Here is a 7,756-nt window from a genome sequence, read left to right as displayed (position 1 = left end):
CAGCCATTCAAAACAACACTATTTCAAAGGAAGAAAAAGACACTACTGCTAACTCTCTAAATGGCACCGTTCACCCAACTCAAAGCAAAAATTCCAGGCCATTTTGTCCAAACTATCTATATTTATATATATATAATAGCAAAAGCTGAGAGAAAGTGGATTCCTACAATAAAGGAGGCATTGACAAATAAGAAAAAAGACTCCTTAAAATGCTGCCACGTATACTGCTTTTTAGTAAAACAGCCGCATGTTACAACGTTTGGCATTTCAAAACTCTGCCATGCTTGCAATTAAAAACCGGTTAGAAAAAAACCCTGTTAAAATAAAACAAAAAAAAGGCGTTGCAATTAAGAAAACCCTACTTCATCAGATGCTTAATATTTTCTCTCTCTGAACAAAAAAACAAGCGATACTGCGATACAGAGAAAGGGAAGGAGGAAAAAAAAAAAAAACTTGCAATCCAGTGAAGAATTGTGCGATCAAACGTTTGTCCCAGAGGTATTGAAAGAGAGGCGATGAAATCAAGAGAGAGGCTATGAAGACACGGAGAAAGAAATAGAAAAAGAGAGAAGCGATGAAGACACAGTGAAACAAATAGAAAAAGAGAGAGGCGATCCTGGTACATGGAGAAAGAAGAGATTGCCTCTCTGTTTATGACAGAACGGCTCTCTGCCCACAAACAACGCCTCTGATGGACTCTATTCTTTTTCTAATTTATTTATAGGTAAATTAGATCTGTTATATGCATTCAATTTTTCAATTTGGTTCTAGATTTGGATTCAAAAATTAGGGCTAAGGAAATCAGGTTCTAATATGTGACTATTCTTTTTTTAATTTTTTCGGTAATAGATTTTTTTCAATTCGTCTATTTTGGAATTAAATCATTCAATTTCAAAAATTAACCAGTTAAAATACTATGCACAAAAATATAGAAATAGAGAAAGAGAGGCGATGAGGCCTGGGACATAGAGAAAGAGGCAGAGTTCAGTTTCCCCACCACTGTCCGTTCCCTTTCCAGATTTAGACCACCAGATTGCCGGAACCGACATCGACAATGGTACATTTTTTTTCTCAATTTTGTAGGTTTGGGTGTAAAGTTTAGATTTGATTCATTTTTGTTATGGGTTTTTGGATTCTCTATCAAAATGTTTGTTTTCTCAATTTTAGATATTTGCTTTTGTTTTGGTTTTTTAGATTACAGATATCACTAAAAATATTGATTTTAGTTTGGGTACTTCTGTTTCTAATCTTAACGAAATCTTTGGGATTAAATAAGTATAGAGTTGAATGTTGCATTGATATTTATTTTAGGTTTTTTTGCTGTATACCCATAACTAGTAAAGTTATTTATTTATTATTATTTTTTTCAAATCTGAGGATTGAATATGATTTAGGTTTGAATTTTTTGGTTGGATTGCTTTACCCTCGCTAGACTTAGACCACCGGAACCACAATCACAAAGAGAAACAGTTCTTAAGGCGCACATCGGAATGAGAGAGACTAAAAGTTTTAAGGAAAAAAAAAATCAGTTCTAATTCTTATTTTTAAGATTTGTATATTCCTTCTTCTTTTTTTTGGTTAATGCTATTGTTCTCTTCTTTCCTTCTTCTTATTCTCTGAATTCTATTTAGTTTTTCTTTTCTTTCTTCTTAACTTGTTTTTTTTGGTTTGTAACCGTTCTATGGCAGTTTCTGTTGAAAGGAAAAGCCTCAGTTGTTGTAAAAAACTGTTTTAGTATCAAACAGAAAAAAATTGGGGCTTTTAGAATAACGACGTAGAGATTTTAGATTTTAAAGTAGAGAAAGAAAAATCAAAGTTTTCACACACAGTCAGATTGCCGAAATCGTTACCTGTAAAGTATTTTTTTTAATTCTTAAAATCTTTGAAATACTTTGGTTTGATAGGGGAACATTTGCATTAGATGAAAATTTTGAAGAACAAAGTGGATTTTAATCAGAAAGTGTTGAAGCCCAACTGAAGATTTTTGGCAAAAACAAGTTTGAAAAGAAGCTAGTAAGCACCACAATTTTGAAATTTTCTAATTTGCATTTTTTTAATAGAATAATTTGCATAAGTTCATGATTTGTTTTTAGCATGGCTCTTCATTAAAATTTATCTTTATACTGTTGAAAGCAACAATGTGTGCTAATTAAAAAGTAGATTTGGGTGTTTTGTCATTTGATGAGTTGCCTTGAATGTGTCTGATTATAGTTGTCAATCAGACTTGCATTAGAGTTGTGACTGAGATTTATACTATGAATGAATAATGTAGATTGCTTAAACTATCTTTTGGAATTGTCTTCCCAGTTTTAGGCTTCTTTTTGTCTTCTTCCTTGGGTAAACAATATTGAACTTCTTCTTTTCTTCGTTTGCAGTGGCTAAAAAGCACTTAGCATCAAAACTTTGGTAGTTAAGGACTAGAAAAACTTTATTTTATTTTTTTGTTTTGCAATATTATAGATCCATATTTCAAAATTTCTTTTCCTTAAATCAATGGTTGTGTTGTAATTCTTAACTAAATTATTTGACCCATGAAATTTATGATTCTTTATGTTTTCTATGTTGGTGTTTTAGCTATGCTTGAACTTGCAAGAAGGATAATTTCAGAGATATTTGAAGGCTTAAGCCAAGGGTTTGCATCTAAAAGATATAATTTTTTTTTTCTCCCTGTGGGATCTAAATGATCACATAATAACTTTTAAAGTGGAATATAGACTTCACAAGGCTATTTGCTCAGTGCTATATACCTTAAGTGAACAAATATTGGTCGCCTTATTATAAATTTTAAGTCGAAAAGAAAAAAAGTATTCTGAATATGCGTAATAAATTAGATAGATAGTTAATTTTCTATTATATATACGAGGAAATAATCTCATTTTAATATATATATATATATATATTTCTTTTTTTTTTTCCTTTTTTGGAACTTTAATGTTTAATGTTACAAACTTCTTCATCTCTACCAAAGCCCCCAACTCCTTAAAGTCTGCAATAGTTTCTATTCATATGAATTAAATATTCTATTCACTATCTAAAAAAGAAATTTTGAGCCACTATAATGAGAATTGTTTTGATACTTATTTACTTTTTGAAGCTATGATCATATATTTTTGGATAGTGGGTCATCTTTGTTTACTATAGGTTTCATGCCTCCATAATGCATGTCAATACCATGTAATGCTGAAGTAAGTATCTTAATTCTTTAATTTTTAGGTGTTAGTTCTAAATAAGTTGGCTTCCTGTCAAAATGATCGGATATGGAGTTATATGGTTTTTTTTTTTTCAATTCGTTAATCAAGATAACGTTAAGTTTCATTTTCATTGTCCAAGAATATATACTCTATTTTGTGACTTTAGTGTTCTACTCTAATATGTATGGACTTCATTATAACCACTATGTTCCATTTTATTGATCACTTATTGATAGATTTTGTAGCTATCTGAAATCTGGGCTGTACATGAACCACTAACAAATGCAGAATCAAGGTTTGATTAGTCGTGGTCCAAACCTTCATTTTTCAGATTTAAATTTTCACTAAACTGCTGCATTGCTTTTTACAATTCAACCCATATTTTCAATGTTTTCTTAGGCTTCGTTTGCAGTATTTCTTTCATCTTTCTCTGCTGCAATTTAAAATTGCTATGCTTTTCTTTTTTTTTTTGAGCAATTGGAAATAATGGCTGCAATTATATGGATTGCCCTCTTTGCAGTTTCACTAAGAATAGTTAGGTATACAAAAGCGCTCACCACAGCCAAGAAAGAAAACCAAAAATCCATAAACTGATACCAAAGCAGTAGTAAAAGTGTTAAACTTGAAACTAAAATCTTATGAATGGTGGAGCTAAACAAGATGTTTTGCACAGATCATGCACCTGTAGAGCATTAAAAGATAGATTACACCAGTTACACATCACACGCATGATACAATGCACTTGAAATTCCACTAGACATGAATTGGATCTTACCTTCTATTGTAGGACTTTAAAAGTAGGAAGTAAGGCTACAACATTTGATGCAACATGAAAAATAGTTTGCAATCTCTGCTCTAATGGTTAAGAGATGTCATTTTTTGGTTTCAGATGTTGTGCAATCCAAAAACCAGCTCAGCTAGATGTTGCATAGATCACTATTATCCACAGAAACATCATGCCAAGTTAAATTAAATTAAAGGGAGTAGATATGTCATAGAGTCTAAAGAGAATAATTGCACAGATCACTATTACCCATAGAAATCCTTGGGTAAAGTATAAGCGAAAACCAGATTTCGCTTATACTTGAGCTCACTACATTTTCTCTTTTAGAGCATTTTGGTTTCTTAAATTATATTTAAACTTAATTAATCTGTGCCTTGCTACTTTGTGTTTTGTCAGTTGGGCATGAAATATAGATGTGGTTTTGATCTTTGCAATATGTGATGAGCATGAGAGTTATATCATTTTTGTGAAATGAAAGTTATGTTTTTCTCACATCTTAAGTTTGACTATCTGATCGACTGGATGTTTCTTTTAAATATTATTAAATATTATTCTCATATACTTTAAATGAAAACATGACAAATGTTAATGCCTAACTGATTAAAAAAATTTGTAGGTAACTATCGACTGTCATTCACATAGGCAACAAAGCTCTACATCAACTTTGACATTCCAAAAGTCACAAGGAAATTATGCCAAAAGGACCTCCTAAAGGACTGGATGGATAACTTTCTTACATAATAGAAAAATAGTTGCTGAAATAGAAGACTTGGAAGCATAAAAAATGCTTAAGAATTATGCACCAAGTTCTCTTCTTCGTACCCTTTTCTTATTTACTTAATTTTCTGTTTTATTTCAGATTATGAGAGATTTAATTTTCTGTATTTAGGCTATGGTTTTGTAATCTGAGCATCCTAAGACTCTTATATCAACATGAATTTAAGTTTTGTAATATATGTGATTCTAATTTTGAACTTAGTTATAATTGTAGATTGTAATTCATTTGTCTCTTTTAGATTGCCACACTGTTCAGTGTAGCCTTATTTTGGGAATACAAGATTGATGAAAATTGAGAATGCTATAAGTATGCATTTTTATAGGTGCTACATTAAAAAGCTTATAATTTCAAGTAATGAATCTGAGTCCTAATTTTAAGTACTGAGCTTGATTGTTGACCTTCTAGGTTTATATTATACAAATAACAACTGAAGACCATGAACAAGGCAAATATTTGGAGTTGAGAAAATCAAAATGCAAACCATTACAGGAGGATCTCCAACTTTTGGAAAACTAAATATCAAGAAACCAATTAATCTATTATGCTTGGTCTCTTACTTTTTTCCTTTTTTGAAGTCAAGTTGTTAAAGTAATAGGAAAGCTGTTAATCTGTTAAATAAATGAAAAGGAATAGCATAATCTTAACATATGTACAATTTTATCACAGCTAGATCAAATTAATTAGTGACATGCAAAGCCAAGATTGTTAATGTTAACAACAGATAGGGTATTATTTTTGCATGTTTTATATGCGACACAAAGGTCAAACCTATCAAAGGAGTTTTGTGGTGTGAGTGATGTAAAGGTGAGCCTAAATTATAAAATGATCCCGCGCATTGCGCGGGTTAAACACTAGTAAACATAAAACACAGGATTTGCAAACACAACACCGTTTCACAGCCATTGAACGGCCTATTCCCAAAATTAAAACCCCAGCTATATTGGGTTTTCCAAGCCTTGGAAAGAATAGCTCTAACCATGTTCCTGTTGACAGCTTTGCTAATGATAAGCCTTCAAATAAGGCCAAAACCTTATAGTTTGTTTTCTAGAACATAGAGTTGTGGCTTAAACAAAAAAAGTAATCATTTTCTACTGAATTACTAATAACCAATCCCTAGAAGTACATACAAGCTAGAGCATTGCCATTAGGTGTGTTAAATGCTAAATTTTTAGCATTAAGCACACCAAACATCAAAAATCATACCTTATCAGATGTGCAAAAACTTGTTTTTTTACAACATGCTACATTAGCCTTCTACTAGTAGGAAACTATAAGAAATTTACACAAAATAAAAATACCTTAGACTAGTTAAGACTGTAATTCTGATTAAGTGAAGTAGAATGACAAAATATGGTAGTAAAAGTAAGAATTTTAATTACTTAGCTTTTCATTGAATCCAGTTACTCAATAATCAAAATAGGAAAAATTATATAAAATGCCAACATTATGAGTACTAATAAGTATTACAACATAATAAAATTTCTATTCCACACATTCATTACAATTTAAAATTGAGAAAAGTTATCGCATAGAAATAATTCGACTTCTTTTTTGAAAATTCACAAAAGAGGAACATGGTCCATCTCCACCCAAAACTCCCAATGCAGAGAGAGGGATGGAAGAGATGCGAGGCGTTCCTTTAACATTACATTCACATGCCCCTCAAGTAGAAATAAATTGTACAGGGTGAAGTCTTTCCCTAGATCGAATCAAATTCGATTTGTACATGTTGTTCCTAAGAACAATAATTAATAAATAAATAATATCCAAATTAACATTCAAATAATAACATATCACATAAATTAGAATATACCATAAAATTAGAAAACAGTGGAAAGATATTATCTCAATGATGCTTTAAAGTAGTTTAATAACATGAGAATAATTTACCATCAATTCATAAGTTTTTAGATGGCAAAGTTAAGGCGTAAACCATGTCATTGTCTTGAGATACACGCTATTTACAGGATTTTTGGTATAATAAACCATGTCATTGTCTTGAGATACACGCTATTTACAGGATTTTTGGTATAATAAACTAATAGTATTGTGCGTACTGCCTCCGGAATATAACAACCCAGCCACCTTTACTGATTGTCCTTACAAACCCATACAACTTGTAGGATCTGAAACTCTCAAAATAGTACTCTCTTTTACCCAGAAATATAGAGTAGTAAGGATATATATTTTTCATTAAAAGAAGTGGAAAAAACCATACAAGTGTTTTTAGAAAATATGTTGCTGCATGTAAAAGTGACAAAACTACACTTGTTTTTTTGTACATCCCTCTTTTTGCCATTCATGGTGGTCTGTATATATAGAGGTTTAGAGCATTCACATCAGTGTAACTATTTTAATATTTCAACAAATACATAACTAAAAACTCATGCATCAGTTTAAATATTTTGTTCTACAATTTTAACAAGTGGAGAGGTACTTGCTAGACCTAGCGATGATTGGTCTTTGCTAGAAAATAAAAAAGGAAAAAGCAACTTAATAAATTATTTTTTTATTTCATAATTCATACAAGTCTCTCTCTCTCTCTCTCTCTCTCTCTCTCTCTCTCTCTCTCTCTCTCTCTCTCTCTCTCTCTCTAGTTTTGAACCTTCGTGGAAAAACACAAGCCGTGTTGCTCCTTCCTCAGACCACTGTTCACCATCTCTAAAGTTCACCGTTGTGCACCACTAGCTTTATCTCTCTCTCCTCTCTCTTCCCCCCCCCCCCCTCACCGTGAGGCATCCAAGGCCAAAACCACAGTCTTAGTCCATCACCATTGACCACCACCACTACGAACGGTGTCGAATCTTGGTTTCTCCACTATTGATTTCAAGTTTGAGAAAGAAATTGAGGTATGGGTTTGGTTTATGGTGGGTTTGTTGTGAAATTTCTTTGTATTTTTGGGTCTTGACTTTTTGGGTTTGGCCGGTGATTGGTTGGTTCGGTGGTGTGAGTGTGATTGGTGGTGCGAATGGGTTTGGTGGTTGAAGGGTTTGGCTTTGGTGG

General features: G+C 32.0%; 1 long non-coding RNA gene across 1 annotated transcript; it reads left to right on the top strand.

Moving 5' to 3' along the window:
- Positions 1-337: 337 nt before the first annotated feature.
- LOC115952655 lies at positions 338-4,953 on the top strand. The gene is made up of 3 exons (XR_004083502.1): positions 338-724; positions 933-1,057; positions 4,592-4,953. It is a non-coding gene; the product is annotated as an uncharacterized LOC115952655 (long non-coding RNA).
- The last annotated feature ends 2,803 nt before the right edge of the window (positions 4,954-7,756 follow it).

The sequence above is a fragment of the Quercus lobata genome, chromosome 7 (assembly GCF_001633185.2).
Source record: "Quercus lobata isolate SW786 chromosome 7, ValleyOak3.0 Primary Assembly, whole genome shotgun sequence".
NCBI lineage: Eukaryota > Viridiplantae > Streptophyta > Magnoliopsida > Fagales > Fagaceae > Quercus > Quercus lobata.
Note: the sequence above shows the minus strand (reverse complement) of the source record. Positions and strands in the feature narration are given on the sequence as shown.